This window comes from Carassius gibelio, chromosome B11 (assembly GCF_023724105.1).
Source record: "Carassius gibelio isolate Cgi1373 ecotype wild population from Czech Republic chromosome B11, carGib1.2-hapl.c, whole genome shotgun sequence".
Taxonomy (NCBI): Eukaryota; Metazoa; Chordata; class Actinopteri; order Cypriniformes; family Cyprinidae; genus Carassius; species Carassius gibelio.
Genome location: NC_068406.1, coordinates 25,508,933 through 25,527,316, shown reverse-complemented (window position 1 = coordinate 25,527,316; position 18,384 = coordinate 25,508,933). Strand labels below are relative to the sequence as shown.

At 35.5% G+C, this 18,384-nt stretch overlaps 2 long non-coding RNA genes across 3 annotated transcripts; one reads left to right on the top strand and one right to left on the bottom strand.

Annotated features, from left to right (window-relative positions):
- Positions 1–205: 205 nt before the first annotated feature.
- LOC127968552 (uncharacterized) lies at positions 206–1,752 on the top strand. The gene is made up of 3 exons (XR_008156007.1): positions 206–359; positions 668–1,052; positions 1,237–1,752. It is a non-coding gene; the product is annotated as an uncharacterized LOC127968552 (long non-coding RNA).
- Positions 1,753–4,405: 2,653 nt separating this feature from the next.
- On the bottom strand, positions 4,406–9,385 carry LOC127968551 (uncharacterized). Of its 2 annotated transcripts, XR_008156006.1 has the most exons (9): positions 9,281–9,295; positions 9,134–9,186; positions 8,330–8,668; positions 8,033–8,145; positions 6,993–7,101; positions 6,758–6,847; positions 6,580–6,643; positions 6,045–6,282; positions 4,406–5,977 (listed from the first exon to the last, which is right to left on the bottom strand). It is a non-coding gene; the product is annotated as an uncharacterized LOC127968551 (long non-coding RNA). The 2 variants fall into 2 exon arrangements; XR_008156005.1 differs by having other exon boundaries at positions 9,134–9,385.
- Positions 9,386–18,384: the final 8,999 nt, after the last annotated feature.

Here is an 18,384-nt window from a genome sequence, read left to right as displayed (position 1 = left end):
GTCCGCAGTACTTCCGCTTTATAAAGTTCGCTGGCTGACATTCGGCAGACGTTCGGACTTGGTCCGCTTTTTGACGTTTGCTGGCGGATGTTCGGAGGATTTACATTTGAATATTTTCACACGTATACATATTTAAAGAGACTGTCCTCCTCTTAAAAACGACCACATAGGTCGTTTGTGCAAGCAGCATATTACGACCTATTATTACGTTTTAAAATCAAGCACCCTCTAGCGGCCGTATTACGACAGTCTCGTTTGTCGGGTGTGTCGTCATCAAATGACCTTTGACTGTCGTTACCATCGTTACCACCCAAAAAAAGGAGGCGTGACCCAACATCTTACCATGCGTTGTTGTCCAGGTTTGTAAACAATTTTATTTTATGGTTTATTTTTTAAGGTACTGTTCTGATTGTCTGCAATTAATGTCAAAGTAAGTGCAGTTTGACGTTTTCTTTACAAATATGTTGTGAATGCCAGTGAACGAATGTGTGGCAATCGCAACGAATCTGAAATGACCAGTGACCACAACACTTACCATATTTTTTTTTTTTTACCATGATAACTGTTTTACTGTGGTATTTGTAGTTAAAAATCATTAACCACAATGCCATGCCTTTAATACCTTTTTGTAATGTAATTGTGATTCAGTGTTTTTTTTTTTTTTCAGTTTTGCAGTTTCTTCATATCACATACATCTCCAGCTCCTACAACAACATTCAGTGTCCAGCAGCTCTTTATGATGCTCTCTCTCTCTCTCTCTCTCTCTCTCTCTCTCTCTCTCTCTCTCTCTCTCTCTCTCTCTCTCTCTCTCTCTTTCTCTCTCTCTCTCTCTCTCTCTCTCTCTCTCTCTCATTTTCCTTTCCTATTTTTCTGAACTGTAATTCATAAATAAGTCACACATATTTTTCTTTCTTTCTCTTGTTCATCATGGCATATTTTCACAGCTCAGATTTAGATTTTGATCAGTTCTTGTATTAACAGGGAACTTGTACTCGAAGCTCAACTTGAAGAAGTTTTCAGTGAAGATGAAGTCCTTCAAAGGTTCGACACAGGTAATGTTGAAGATATGTAGTTATAACTGATTTACTTTAATTAATTTATCCTTACTTTATGTTAATAACCTTCCTTATAGTCCTTCCTTTCAAATATTTTGTTCACAGATCATTTCTAACACACTGTCTAAACATGTATGTATTAAAACAACAACAACAACTTGTTACTTTTTCTTTATTCCAGCTGAAAAGGAAGACCATGGGCCTGTCAAACCTTGTTTGTGGAGAGGGATGAATTTGACCATCTTGTGTGTTTACGGAGAAGACCAAAAGCTGCTAAGGCAGATATTTCCAGAGGTACGTCTGTGTTGATCTGAGCACCTCGACAGAACTTTACTGCAGTTACATTTTGCACCGAATTTTATGTTTTTTACTTTTTTAAATACCTCACGACCCCATCAGTACAAACCCTGTGCTATGTCAAAGTATTAATAATTCAAACAATTTCAGCAAATTCATATGATATTGTACAAGCGTACTCTCCAGCTTTTCCTCCTGCTGTCATTGACCATCGCCTCAGCTCTCATGCAGACTGTGTCAGGAAATGCTGTGTAACTTGTCATGTGACACAAAAGGGGCCGGTTGCGTAAACATAGCTATTATGTTAAGACTGTGACCAACTAGCAGTTAACCAAGAGATAATCATATTTCTTAGTAAAATTGGACCAATCTATGTTTTTGTAACTGACTTTAAACAATTATGACAAGTCTAGAGTAAATCATATTATATGGCTAACTTTTTTAAAGATTAGTTTAAGCAGTTTATGCAACCGGCCCCAGGTCTTTAATTTATTTGACCAAATTAGATAATTTAAAGGTGTTTACAACAAGAACAATAACTATAATGACTATTTTAGCATCGCTACCAACAAATTATAAAGTTCTGTTTATTATTATACACGCTGCAGTTATGTTGTCTTTAACCACTAGCCCGTTGCTAGGGGGAAGTCGTGGCTTAGTGCTTAGAAAGTTTGACTCTTAACCATAAAGTTGTGGGTTTGAGTCTCGGCCCGGCAATACGACTTTTTTTGCGCTGCCCCCAACTGCTCACCGGGCACCATAACATAAATGATCCCCACTGCTCCGTGTGTGTGTGTTCACTGCTGTGTGTGTGCACTTTGGATGGGTTAAATGCAGAACAAGAATTCTAAGTATGGGTCACCATACTTGGCTGTATGTCACGTCACTTTCATTTGTTGTCAATGTTTTAATTATTCATCATGTTATAAATTCAATTTTTTCCTGTCTTGCAGGATTTCTGGAGTCCTTCTCCATCAGCTCTCCACAATAGCAGCCCTTCCAAAAGCATCCACATCACTCTCTCTTGTGTGGCACATCTGCTCTCAGTCGTTAGCATGTCTACTTGTATTATTTCTCCTCTAGTCAACACTCCCATCTCTACTGTGAACACTCCTGTCACTATCACCATCCCACCTACTGTATTCTATATGCCATATATATATATATATATATATATATATATATATATATATATATGTGTGTGTGTGTGTGTGTGTGTGTGTGTGTGTGTGTGTGTGTGTGTGTGTGTGTGTGTGTGTGTGTGTGTGTGACCTTTAAGGTCATTTAATGATAGAAATGCATTTTCCAGCTGAAAATGATTTATAAAATATAATTATTAATAACCGTTTTAGTTTGTCTTGCATATGTTCACAACAGAAGCGATCAGTGATTACAGGAGATTAAGAGGTAATCATGTGAAATATTAGTCTTAACAATATTTTTCTAATTAGTTAATCACTTTTAAATGAAAGAAAAGAATATGATTTCATTTGGTGCCTTGCAACTCCTGGTTTGTAAAAATATTATTTGGCATTTTATAAACTTCTCTGCAAACAAATTGACAATTTTTATTTATTTATTCATTTTTTTTATTTTATATATATATTTTTATATTAGCCAATTTAGTTTTAAAGGGATTTTCTATTACATAATTCTGTCTGTACCTATTAGTTACTTTATCAATCAGTAATTTTTAAAAGTTGTTATATTTCACAATAATATATTATTTTTTTGTTTTTATTTCTTCATAGTGACAAACTAGAGAGAAAGAATGGTGTTATTTGCATTGTTTGTCTGAAAAGTTTGACATATCAATAAACACTGATATGGAAATTACTAAAAAAAAATTATCCCTGTGTTTTTTAAATTGTATTTATTTATTTATTTTTATTATTATTTTCCTTTTTTTCTGTAGTTTAACTGGTAGAGCTAAAAATTGCAAGATTGTAAATACATCTCCAAAAAACACACAAGTGATTAAATGTATACATTTAATACACTATAAATATATAAATATAATATTATTTTTTCATACAGTATATGCAAAAATGTTGAGCTTAAATATTGTACATTAATATTAGGGTAAAGAATGTGTATAATCGCAAATATGAGGCCCTTGTTTGAAAATAAATAACTGTAATCAACAAATCTATTGCTGAATCAGGTTTACCCCACAATGCAAATCCGTCATTTTAGTTTTATATTTAGTGGGTGAAAATAAATTCACCACAAGAACCCGGAAAAGCCTGTCATGAATGGCCGTATATGGACAAGTAAGGGTGTCGCTTCTGCTCAACTGGATTTTCATTGGCTTTGAAATCCACTTGGCACTCGAGGACTCGCTGTGACTGGACTTTCTTTTAGCCCAAATTAAAAAACGTTTAATGTTGCAAAGTTAATTTTGCTGTAATTATTACGTCAATAGTACCTTCAGTTAACAATGGTGCATTGCTATATTTTGTGAAATTACCTCTTTACCGAGATCCTAACCTTAAACCTGAACATAACTTAATTGAACTACAAAAAACAGCGCCATGACTTTCACTTTCCATCGATAGAATGGCTAAGGCTTATGGGCAATGTAGTTTAAAATGTTTAATAATGAAATTGTGAAAAATACTTCTTTTTTTAAACAAAGGGATATCTAAGCATGTTTATTGTGCAAAGTTATATGACATATGTGAGAGGCAGGCTGACATTTTTTATTTTACTAAGAGTACTTTTATAAACACATGTATAGCACTTTTCTATGAATGTTTGAAAGCTGTGCCAAACATTATTTAGTAAACATAGCATAATGAGTTGTCCTACCAATTTTCTTTTTGAAACTATAATCAGATTTTGATTTACAGCCATTTGGAATGTTAATTGTTTTGCTCTTCAAGGGGACTCTACTGGGCCCCTGGGGATGGAAGGGCAGGAAAAAAATGCACAGCTCTATTCTCATCATTGGCAACAAACTGTTGAGACACATTTTGTAGGTTGTCTTTTCAAAAGCATACCATTATGTAAGTTGGAAGTCATAGTTATCTTAGAATTAAGACACCAGAAAATCAACATAAGTGCCCATTTGGAAAGAGCTCAATTTATTTCATAAGATCAAGAGCAATAATACAGTGCTAATAGTAAACAAAGACAACAAATACATATTCTGACATTTCATCAGACAAGGCCAATGTGTCATTCAGTAAGACAATGTGTGACAGTGTGCAGTTTATGGTTCCATACAATTCATGCAATTTAAAGAATCATAATATAAAATACCTAATTCATAAATCTCTGTAAAGAATGTCTCATCTTTGTCCTGCTCAGGAGCTAGACATCAGTAATGTGCATGAACATCTTCATTATAATACAGAACAGGATTCATGTTGATCTTTCCTTGATTCATCACCTTCAGTTGTGCATGAAGTCCATGCAGTCTCTTCTAATGCAGCTCTTCATCTAACTGAATTTCATTAATATTACTAAATGTTCATGTCTTCATCAAAACAACCATGGTGATTATATGTGTTGTTTACAAAATTAAATGGTGTATCTACCAAAAAACCATCTTTAGTACAGAATATTCACCATACTTGATTATCCAACACCATACGCAATATTTTACTAGGATGCAGCATAAAGACAGATAAAGAAGCATATTAAGACAAATTATATTCAAGTGAAATAAAAATGGGTTACATTAAAACCATTTTATTTTAATCAGATGAAGAAACCCAGATGAAGGCATGGTGAAATGTCTTGAGCACCAAAGAATCACATCCAGTTTCCTTCTCATCATCAGAGCTCTCCTGGTTTTCTTCAAATCCATGTCTCTATCATGATCTTCTTCAATGTCATAAACAATTTGCAATTGTTATCCAGCACAACAATACAACTGATGAACAAGTCATGTGACCAATTCAAATCAAATCATTTTATTATCACAATACCATGAATGCAAGTATACAGGTGGTAAAATGCTTTTCTGCAAACTGCAGCATGACAAGTACTGAATATATTTGCAACACATATACAGTATCAAAAATATAAACTGTATACATAAGAGCTCAATACAGGTAGAAAATATAGTGCAATACTATACTATACAGAGAGAACAAAATGAAAACAATTAACAACAATCACTGTATACTGTAGATATACCTCTGCCCACTGCTCCGGGTGTGTGTTCACAGTGTGTGTGTGTTCACTGCTCTGTTTGTGTGCACTTCGGATGGGTTAAATGCAGAGCACAAATTCTGAGTATGGGTCACCATACTTGACTGTATGTCACGTCACTTTCACTTTCAGTACAGTATGAATTAGTGCAAACAGAATATCAGGTTGCAGAATAATAGTGAGTCAGAGTCCAGTCAGTGTAGCTGATAGAGTGCAGTGCACACAGTATGAGGCTGCTGGTGTGTGTATGTGTGTGTGTGTGTGTGTGTGTGTGTGTGTGTGTGTGGTGTTACTGGTACGAGTTCAGTTCAGTCTGATTGCCTGTTGAAGGAACTTGTTTTGCAGTCTGCTGGTGCTGGTTCTGTGATAATGTCTGTCTGATGGTGATGTTGAGAGCAATCCATGGCTCGTGTGGCTGGAGTCTCTGACGGTCCTCAACAAAAGAAAAACCTTGCGTAGATGTCCTGGAGAGACAAAATCATTGTGTCAATTATATATTATTATTATTTAGAATTGTTGTAATGGACATACCATTGATTCCTGTTGAAGGTTGTTGGAGGTATGGGCTCTCAGTTGTGAAGTTTCTTTTATGGCCGTAACATCTGTGTAGTCACACAGCTGTTTGCGAATTCAGTCTTCACAGTTTCAGGCTGCAGCGCTGCATTTGGTGACCATTGACTCCTCCATCTCTGGCCTCAGACCCGCTTCTCTTTAGTCTGGAGTGAAGACAAATGTTCTCAGTACCAGCTTTCCTTCTACTGCAGTCTTTCTGTACAAGTAGAAAATAATAAAAACAGTCATAACAAATCAGTTATGTATTGAAAACTCATAGTACATATGAAGACTTCAGATGCAAAGGCATCTAAGTTCCACCTGAAGTTTTCTTCTAAAATTCTTCTTAGAAGAACATTTCATACAGAACTTAAAGGCTTTTGCATCTGAAGTCTTCATATACAACACATCTCGTTCTTCATTTCTCCATCAACTGACTTCATCCTCCTTCAAAAACTGTAAGTCCATAAGAAAAATAGTTTTGGTGAATACAGGTGCAGGTGTCAGTACTCACCATATTCAGTCATTTTCTGCCCAAATTCCAGAAATGATGCCCTGATGATTTGTTCATTCTAGGACTTATAAAAAGATGTATATGTGAAAAATGATAATTGCTGACTTGAATAGAGATCAACATCATATGCTGTACTAATGCATTGCTTGAATACAGACACATCAATGGGGATGAGCACCTTTTCACTCTTTTCTGTTTGGGCACAATAGAGCCATGTTCATTCCTCATCCCCAACAGGACTGATGTTCTTTGTGTTTTTGCTCTTCAGCTGTAAAACAAAAATATGTCTATTAACCCCATGTTTAATTACTATTGCTTATTACATATGAATTAAGACAGATATAATTAAGTAAATTCACCAAAAGATTCAGGTTAGAGGATTAAATGAATATTAATTACAATTTTCTACAAACCTTTCTTGGAGAGGGCTGATCATGACAGGAACTTGCTGAGCCACACTAGTAGACATTCAGTTGACAAACCTGAAAGAGGCCATCATGCAACCATCCGCTCTGTTTGTACCTTACAACAGAGCAAGAGAGAATGTGTGAGTGAGTGGAGAGAGTAAAGGACTAAGATGAAGACAAACAAGCAAAGAAAGGCAAAATCTTGCGTTTGAGTTTAACAAAATGAGAGGGAAGAAAGCTGTATCTTCAAGCTATATTATTCTCAATTATTTTCTACACTATAACATGCAGCAGGATTGTTGTAAGCAGTTTAAAGACCTCTTCATACCAAGGATGAGTCCATACTTAATGACACAGAGGAACAACATCAGTGGAATATATTTTCCAGCTGATGAACATTAAACAGCCAATCAAAATGCACATTTCAAAAGCTTGATCATTTAAAGTGGCAGACATCAACGTCGCTGCAGTGTGTATATTAATAAACATAACTTTATCATTGGTTGATGTTGGTGTGGATGCTAAAATAGTTATTGTTGTTACTATTCTTGGTGTGAACAGCCTTAAATGATCTAATTTGGCCAAATTAACTGAAGATCTGATGTGTCACATGACAAGTTACACAGCATTTCCTGACTTGCTTTTAAACAGACGTGTTCAATTAAAATCAACATGGAAATAAAGGCAGACTGTGAGGTGCGGACAGATATCATGTACTGTTAGAACGGGTTAAGACGGTGCTAATAAAGAATACAGTGGACTCAATATAAACTTTAGGATATAACACTCTGACTACTTAAAATGGACACAGTCTGCATGAGAGCTGAGGCGATGGTCAATGACAGCAGGAGGAAAAGCTGGAGAGTACGCTTGTACAATATCATATGAATTTGCTGAAATTGTTTGAATTATTAATACTTTGACATAGCACAGGGTTTGTACTGATGGGGTCGTGAGGTATTTAAAAAAGTAAAAAACATAAAATTCGGTGCAAAATGTAACTGCAGTAAAGTTCTGTCGAGGTGCTCAGATCAACACAGACGTACCTCTGGAAATATCTGCCTTAGCAGCTTTTGGTCTTCTCCGTAAACACACAAGATGGTCAAATTCATCCCTCTCCACAAACAAGGTTTGACAGGCCCATGGTCTTCCTTTTCAGCTGGAATAAAGAAAAAGTAACAAGTTGTTGTTGTTGTTTTAATACATACATGTTTAGACAGTGTGTTAGAAATGATCTGTGAACAAAATATTTGAAAGGAAGGACTATAAGGAAGGTTATTAACATAAAGTAAGGATAAATTAATTAAAGTAAATCAGTTATAACTACATATCTTCAACATTACCTGTGTCGAACCTTTGAAGGACTTCATCTTCACTGAAAACTTCTTCAAGTTGAGCTTCGAGTACAAGTTCCCTGTTAATACAAGAACTGATCAAAATCTAAATCTGAGCTGTGAAAATATGCCATGATGAACAAGAGAAAGAAAGAAAAATATGTGTGACTTATTTATGAATTACAGTTCAGAAAAATAGGAGAGGAAAATGAGAGAGAGAGAGAGAGAGAGAGAGAGAGAGAGAGAGAGAGAGAGAGAGAGAGAGAGAGAGAGCATCATAAAGAGCTGCTGGACACTGAATGTTGTTGTAGGAGCTGGAGATGTATGTGATATGAAGAAACTGCAAAACTGAAAAGAAAAAAAACACTGAATCACAATTACATTACAAAAAGGTATTAAAGGCATGGCAAATGTGTTACTTAACTAAAGAGTACACAATAAGCACAGTTACTGTGGTGAAAAGCATGGTAACGTGTTTATACTACAAATACCAAAGTAAAACTACAGTTATGACGGGAGATACATTGAGTTGTGGTTACTGAGGTTTTATAACACGTGACATGGTTCAGCGACATGTTACTATGGTAAAAACATGGTAAATGCGCGACTTTTACATGACCTCTTTCCACCACAGGCGAATTTCAAACGAATATCACAATGAAAACTAACTTTATAAAGCTGCAGATTTCGATTAAATGATTTGAACGTCAAACTGGTTTAATAGGACATACAGTGTCCAGTATCGATTTGAAAATAAAAACTCCTATTATTCATAAACGATCGACTACTTTATGAGACGGGAGAAAACCTTACCAGTACATGTCTCGAAGTCATCTAAAATCCATATCATCAAAATCCACGAACATCTGGGAGAGTTTAAATCAAACAATTCAAAACGCAAATAGCAAACATGTTAAAATAAACCCACAATGCATTTAGGCGAAAGTTCATTTATCATACCTCCTGTTGCCAATAGGGGCGCTAATTTAGAGAACGCTCGTGTGGGTCGTATTTATGGATAGTGACAAACGACCCATACGGTCGTATGAGTTGGAGGACTTGTTGTATTTAAAATATGAGACACCAATGTTTCCGGAGTTGAAGACAAAGAATATGATATCTGCTTCTTCCATAACTGTTTTATTTCCTATTTTGGTTTATGTAAAACGCAAGCCTTAGTGAGAGTGACAAATGACCTGCTAATGACAGCTGATGCGGGTTCACCATCACTCCTTGTCCTCTTGGACCTCTCTGCAGCTTTTGACACCGTTGACCACGGTATACTTCTTAAACGGCTGCACCACTCTATTGGTCTCAATAACACCGTCCTGCGCTGGTTTGAGTCATATCTCACAGATAGATCTGAATTTGTGGCCATGGGAAGCTCTAGGTCCCGTTTACACGCTGTTGATTGCGGGGTTCCACAGGGCTCAGTTCTTGGACCTATTTTGTTCATTCTTTACATGTTACCCCTCGGTAAAGTCATCAGTCGTTTGGGAATTTCGTTCCATTGTTACGCTGATGATACACAATTATACATCAAAACTGACACTCATTCATCAACTTCATCAACAATTTTATCAACAGTCACTGCCTGTTGGGAGGAAATAAGGGCATGGATGACTCATAACTTTCTCCAGCTGAATAGTTCAAAGACAGAAGCTATCCTCATTGGTTCCCCTCATCAGATCAGATCATCTTCCATAACCTGCATTACATTCTCTGGCCAGGATATTCCCCTATCATCATTAGTCACCAATCTTGGTGTCAAGTTTGATCTTCATTTAACCTTTGAGGCGCACATTAAACATCTTTGTAAAACATCTTTTCTCCACCTCAGGAATATAGCCAGACTCCGCCCCACACTTACCCTACATGATGCTGAGAAACTCATTCACGCCTTTGTCTCCTCAAGATTGGATTATTGTAACGCTCTTCTCATCGGGATTCCTAGCAAGAGCATCCAGAAACTCCAGCACATACAAAACAGTGCCGCTCGGATCCTGATGAGAGTGCGTAAATATGAACACATCACACCAATTCTTCGATCTTTGCATTGGCTTCCCATTTCTGCCCGGATTGAGTATAAAGTCTCCCTTCTCACACATCAGTGCATCCATGGCAATGCCCCCAGTTACCTTCAAGAACTCCTTACTCCACAGACTTCAGTACGTTCCCTCCGCTCCACAAATACTCACCGGCTCCGTCCCCCTAAGACTAAGTCCCGTACAATTGGGGACAGAGCCTTCTGTGCCGCGGCCCCTCGGCTCTGGAATGCTCTTCCTGAACACTTGAGGGCTCCACAAACGACAAATGGTTTTAAAAAGGACTTAAAAACGTATCTTTTTAAAAAGTTTTTCAATGTTTAAAACTTTTTTTCATGTTTAATTTTGTTAGTTAGGCAGTTGTTTTTTTAACTTAATTTTTAGATTGTGTTTTTTTTCTTCTGCTTTTATTGTAGCACTTTGAGATTTTCTTTAAAATGTAAAGTGCTTTATAAATAAAATGTATTATTATTATTATTATTATTATTATTATTAAATGATTATTGATTTATTAATTTATTTTATTTTTAGATTAACTGCCTTTTTTTCCAAGGCATTGTTAGATGCCAATGTTTCCTGTCATAGCTATGCAAAGATTTGATTTCAAAAACAGTATCATAGCTATTAAACTATATCTTATGATTTTAAATCTGTATTTAACCTAAAAAAGATTGCAAAGTAAAAAGAGCTGCTAAAGTCCTATCTCGAAGAAGGATTCTGAAATCTGAGAGTAATCAGTGTTGAGTACCACTGTATCATTAACCCTGCCTGCTTTAAATGATTCAAAATAATCAAAATTTGAAAACAATAGAAATTTAGAAAAGTAATCAAAAAGTAATCAAATGTAATCAGTTACATTACTCAAAGTCTCTTGAAACAGTGACACTACATATTACATTTTAAATAAGGTAATTTGTAATTTCCAAAGTAACCTTCCCAACACTGGACCTGACACCTTACAACTCACACGAAGATAGTTGACAAAATCAAACTAATATAAACTCATATTGGATTTTAAAGGGTATTTTTGACTAAAATAAAATCCTAAAAATAAAAAAAAACTGTAATAACAGATTGCAAAATGAAGAAAAAATATTTTTGATTTGCAGATTGATTTTTGTTTTTTTACTATATAGATTTGAATCCATTGTAAAATAAAGTTGATGTTTAATTAATAATTTTCATTTCTGGAAAAAGAAAATAGGAGTAACTTCTGTAATGAAATATGTCATTAAATCAGGAGTCTGTTTTCAGCATTTAAACATCAAAATCATGATGCCTTTCAATAATATAATTGAACAAAGCTACAATTAGGTTTATGCATGAATGAAGAAAATATGTTTGCATCCCAGGAGCTCTACTAGAATGTTATAGAGTGAATGCCAAAGAAAACATGAAGAAAAGAAAGTGAAAAATAACACGGGTAAGACAAATAAATTAATTATTTTAATTTACGTATTAAACTGTTTATTTGTGCTATATAAATAAACTTGTATTGTATAAAATGTTGGCAAGCCCACAAGAAAAGTTATTTAGGAAATAAATTATTTTAGTTATTGCATTTAAGACTGCTATACTACATAGAGCTCTAATAAAAAAGTAATATAGCCACTCTGGAGATAGGATCCAAGCAGCTGTCGATCAAATGAGCACATGCCCGAATGACGTCACTTTAGGGCACGCGCATGTATCCATGGCAACGCTCAGCCGCTAGTGACAGTTAATGGTCATCAGGTGATTTCCTCAGACACAGCCTTGAGTTTTCGCTTTTGTTTGGTCGAAAAGGCATTTATTCTTTTATATTATTAGACATTATAGCTACCGTAAGTACTGTTTATCTCCTAATGCTTACATTTGATGAAGTTTACTTTTTTAAACCTTTTCTGAATTTGTCCCGCACTGCTGCTGACGTTAGGCTATGTGAACACTTTCTAAGCTAAAGTTAGCTTGTAAAGCTGAAATGACTAAACGTATATAATATTGGCAGATATAGAACTTAAATATTTAATTTCCATATGGTAAAAATGTACACTGTGACGCCTAAAAGCGGCAAAAAGGCATATGTTATGTCCGCTAAATTTCGGTCTTTACAAATCTTTTGTCATTGGATAGATGATAGTCCTAGGCATATAAAGTCATAACACTACTGAATATGTTAATTTTGTGGTTTTAGGTTAGAAGACAATGGGGAGCAATTGAAAAAATAACAGAGTACCAGGCAGAATATGCAATGCATTTAAAAAAAACTTATACTTTACCCGCGGGATTTTGCAGGCGGTAGCGGAACGAAACTTGATCGTTCGCGGGCGGGAGCGGTAGAAAATAACATATTTTTGCGGGAGCGGTATAAAATCTTGCGGGAGCGGGACAGAAAAATCCATCCCGCGCAGGTCTCTACATTCAAGCGCCAGCATACTTAGCCTTTCCTGCCAAACCGAGGACCGCAGCTCTCCTTTGATTATTCCCAACTCTGAGAAGCTCCGCTCGCCAGAGTCATTGGACATCATCATGCACAGATAGATGCGCTAACCAATTTCGACATATGGAAACGTCTGAGAAAGATTTAACGATGGCAAAAGCTCGTACAAGCTGATTCGTTCACAGTCACCGGTTTCTGAGTGCAGCAAACTCAGATCAGCTGATTTTGACCGATTAATAATCAGTTAAACGGTTTAAAAAGTCATTTATTTATTTTCAGTAAATTATCAAAATATTTAAAAAGGTTATATATATATATATATATTATAGAGAGAGAGAGAGAGAAACTTGTATAAAGTTTTTTAGAGAAAAATAATAATTTCATTAAGAAATAGACATAATGCAGACACAAAATGTTTACAAACATTAGGCTATTTTTTTATAATCATTTGTTATTCAAATACATGGCGATTACGAAAACTTTGATTTTGTGTCGAATGAGAAACCCAACGTTGGTTTCGGTTTCGTTTTAGTCTAAATTAATTACTTTTGGTTTGTCGTTAATATTGCTATAGCTTCTTATATTTATAATCATTGTTCTTTTCTAAATACTGTTAATTGAAATTATTTTTTTGTGGTGTGAGGGGAACTAAAATAGCCTAGCGGAGCTTCACAAATTTCCCAGAAGCTGAACAGTTTTCATTTGCTATTAACCTCAAAATAATTATTGAATGAAATTTGGAGTCCGACTGTCGGGACGCATATAGCGTTACTTATTATATATTTACTATTATTCTATATTCTTTATATTAAATAACATTTTAGCATCCCGATACGTCGGGAACATGGAAACATTTGGATTCGTGCCGAATGAGAGAGGTAGGCTTCAGCTTCAGGTTACATTAATTTGTTTTTGGACTTAGGTTTTTTGTTTTTTTTTTTACTCTCAAAAGTCAAAACGCAATCTTATACAAGTGTTTTTTTTAACAATGCAGCAAACATTTTTAAACATCTTAAAAATACTTTTAAAGTGTTGATAGTTTTTCATTTTTTTTCTTCTTTAAAGTAGGCCTAGCTTACATTTGGAGAAAATCTGGTGCAAGCTGTAAACTGTAATCGTTAGATCTGTATTTTCTCCTTTTTTGAGTAAGGAAAACGCTATACTTTATTATTTTTATTAAATTATTATTATTACGCAAATTATAGGCAAATAATATTGTTTAAAAAAAAACAACGTTATTGACCGGTATTTTTTCCTCCCTAACTGGTTTTGGAACGGTAATAATATCAGAGGAAGGCAGAACAGAACCGTTAAAATATGGATTCTGCTCGGAGTGAACCAAATGAATTTTTTTTCGTTTTCAAGCCCTGTTGCTTACATTTGAAGAAGTTTACCTTTTTAAACCTTTTCTGAAGTTGTTCTGCGCAGCTGCTGACGTTAGGCTATGTTAACACTTTCTAAGCTAAAGTTAGCTTGTAAAGATGAAATGATTAAGTAATACTGGCAGATATTTAACTTAAATGTTTAATTTCCATATAGTAAAAATACACACTGAGACGCCTAAAGGCGGCAAAAAGGCATTCATTATGTCCGCAAAATTTTGGCCCTTGATATATAAAGTCATAACACTACTGAATATGATAATTTTGTTGTTTTAGGTTAGAAGACAATGGGAAGAAATGCCATCGACTTACCACAGCTGACAACCAGAGACACGCGGACACACCATCCACCAAAACACACAGACACGAAAATAGCCCTGCAACTTTACGATTGTTCAATTAAAATAAACGTATTTTGCTTCATACATGCGTGTCTGTTGTCTTTGATTAGCTTAAAAGTACAATAAAATGACATTTAGAGGATTTAAAGAGAAAGTCCCCTAAACATCCCGAATGGCCGCTGCACGTCAAGTGAACCTCGTGAATGTCCGGGGGACATCTTCGTTAACCTCCGCTCAACGTCAAGCAGACCCTACATGCTGATGTCTGGGGAGGCCATTTAGGGGACGTCCTTGGGACCTTTTTTTGTTCAGAGCGGGTTCGCGAATCATTTGAATCACTTCGAGAGTTCGGAGCGAGTTCGCGGATCATTTGAATCAATTCGAGAGTTCAGAGCGGGTTCGCGAATCATTTGAATCACTTCGAGAGTTCGGAGCGGGTTCGCGGATCATTTGAATCAGTTCGAGAGTTTGGAGCGGGTTCGCGAATCATTTGAGTCAGTTTGGGGATCGCGAATCATTTGAGTCAGTTTGGGAGTTCGGAGCTGAATCGCGAATCATTTGAGTCAGTTCCCCAGCCAACAGGGGATGTCCCGGGACATTCCGAACCTCTGCTTAGGTCCGCAGTACTTCCACTTTATAAAGTTCGCTGGCTGACATTCGGCAGACGTTAGGACTTGGTTCGCTTTTTGACGTTAGCTGGCGAATGTTCGGAGGATTTACATTTGAATATTTTCACACGTATACATATTTAAAATATGAGACACCAATGTTTCCGGAGTTGAAGACAAAGAATATGATATCTGCTTCTTCCATAACTGTTTTATTTCCTATTTTGGTTTATGTAAATGATTATTGATTTATTAATTTATTTTATTTTTAGATTAACTGCCTTTTTTCCAAGGCATTGTTAGATGCCAATGTTTCCTGTCATAGTTATTCAAAGATTTGATTTCAAAAACAGTATCATAGCTATTAAACTATATCTTATGATTTTAAATCTGTATTTAACCTAAAAAAGATTGCAAAGTAAAAAGAGCTGCTAAAGTCCTATCTAGAAGAAGGATTCTGAAATCTGAGAGTAATCAGTGTTGAGTACCACTGTATCATTAACCCTGCCTGCTTTAAATGATTCAAAATAATCAAAATTTGAAAACAATAGAAATTTAGAAAAGTAATCAAAAAGTAATCAAATGTAATCAGTTACATTACTCAAAGTCTCTTGAAACAGTGACACTACATAAAACATTTTAAATAAGGTAATTTGTAATTTCCAAAGTAACCTTCCCAACACTGGACCTGACACCTTACAACTCACACGAAGATAGTTGACAAAATCAAACTAATATAAACTCATATTGGATTTTAAAGGGTATTTTTGACTAAAATAAAATCCTAAAAATAAAAAAAACTGTAATAACAGATTGCAAAATGAAGAAAAAATATTTTTGATTTGCAGATTGATTTTTTTTTTTACTATATAGATTTGAATCTATATAAATAAAGTTGATGTTTAATTAATAATTTTCATTTCTGGAAAAAGAAAATAGGAGTAACTTCTGTAATGAAAAATGTCATTAAATCAGGAGTCTGTTTTCAGCATTTAAACATCAAAATCATGATGCCTTTCAATAATATAATTGAACACAGCTACAATTAGGTTTATGCATGAATGAAGAAAATATGTTTGCATCCCAGGAGCTCTACTAGAATGTTATAGAGTGAATGCCAAGGAAAACATGAAGAAAAGAAAGTGAAAAATAACACGGGTAAGACAAATAAATTAATTATTTTAATTTACGTATTAAACTGTTTATTTGTGCTATATAAATAAACTTGTATTGTATAAAATGTTGGCAAGCCCACAAGAAAAGTTATTTAGGAAATAAATTATTTTAGTTATTGCATTTAAGACTGCTATACTACATAGAGCTCTAATAAAAAAGTAATATAGCCACTCTGGAGATAGGATCCAAGCAGCTGTCGATCAAATGAGCACATGCCCGAATGACGTCACTTTAGGGCACGCGCATGTATCCATGGCAACGCTCAGCCGCTAGTGACAGTTAATGGTCATCAGGTGATTTCCTCAGACACGGCCTTGAGTTTTCGCTTTTGTTTGGTCGAAAAGGCATTTATTCTTTTATATTATCAGACAATATAGCTACCGTAAGTACTGTTTATCTCCTAATGCTTACATTTGATGAAGTTTACTTTTTTAAACCTTTTCTGAATTTGTCCCGCACTGCTGCTGACGTTAGGCTATGTGAACACTTTCTAAGCTAAAGTTAGCTTGTAAAGCTGAAATGACTAAACGTATATAATATTGGCAGATATAGAACTTAAATATTTAATTTCCATATGGTAAAAATGTACACTGTGACGCCTAAAAGCGGCAAAAAGGCATATGTTATGTCCGCTAAATTTCGGTCTTTACAAATCTTTTGTCATTGGATAAATGATAGTCCTAGGCATATAAAGTCATAACACTACTGAATATGTTAATTTTGTGGTTTTAGGTTAGAAGACAATGGGAAGAAATGCCATCGACTTACCACAGCTGACAACCAGAGACACGCGGACACACCATCCACCAAAACACACACACACACACACACACACGAAAATAGCCCTGCAACTTTACTATTGTTCAATTAAAATAAACGTATATTGCTTCATACGGCGTGTCTGTTGTCTTTGATTAACTTAAAAGCACAATAAAATCATGACATTTAGAGGATTTAAAGTGAAAGTCCCCTAAACATCCCGAAAGGCCGCTGCACATACTGTGAACGTCCAGTGAATGTCCGGGGGACATCTTCGCGAACGTCCGCTCAACGTCAAGCAGACCCTACACGCTGATGTCCAGGGGATGTTAGCAGAGGCCATTTAGGGGAAGTCCTTGGGACCTTTTTTTGTTTGGAGCGGGTTCGCGAATCATTTTAATCAATTCGAGAGTTCAGAGGGGTTCGCTAATCATCTGAATCAATTCGAGAGTTAGGAGCTGCTTCGCAGATCATTTGAATCCGTTTGAGAGTTTGGAGCGGGTTCGCGAATCATTTGAGTCAATTTGGCGATCGCGATTCACGTGAATCAGTTCGGGAGTTCATAGCGGGATCGCGAATCATTTGAGTCAGTTTGGCGATCGCGATTCATGTGAATCAGTTCGGGAGTTCGTAGCGGGATCGCGAATCATTTGAGTCAGTTCCCCAGCCAACAGGGGATGTCCCTCGGACGTTCCAAGCGTCAGCTTAGGTCCGCAGTACTTCCGCTTTACAACGTTCCCTGGCTGACGTTCGGCGGACATACGTCTGAGACAGTTTGTGAAGGTCCCTGTTTCGTCCCTCATCTGCCATTTCCATTCCAACACTTGAAAAATTCAGTCCTTTATCTTTTATCATCAGACCTGACCATTGTTGGGCAGTAACTAGTTACATTTAACTAAATTACTTATTTAATTGCAAAATAAATGTAGCTGTAATCTGTTAATGTAATGTAAACTGTAAATTACAGTTAATTATGATATTGTTCATGATTACAAAGGGAGTTACATTACATCATACATACATTCATATTTTCACACATATACATATTTAAAAAATGAGACACAAATGTTTCCGGAGTTGAAGACAAAGAATGACACATGCTTATTCCGTAACTGTTTTATTTCCTATTTTGGTTTATATAAATGATTACTGATTGATTGATTTATTTTATTTTTAGATTAACTGCCTTTTTTCCAAGGCATTGTTAGATGCCAATGTTTCCTGTCATAGCTATGCAAAGATGTGATTTCAAAAACAGTATCATAGCTATTAAACTATATCTTATGATTTTAAATCTGTATTTAGCCTAAAAAGATTGCAAAATAAAAAGAGCT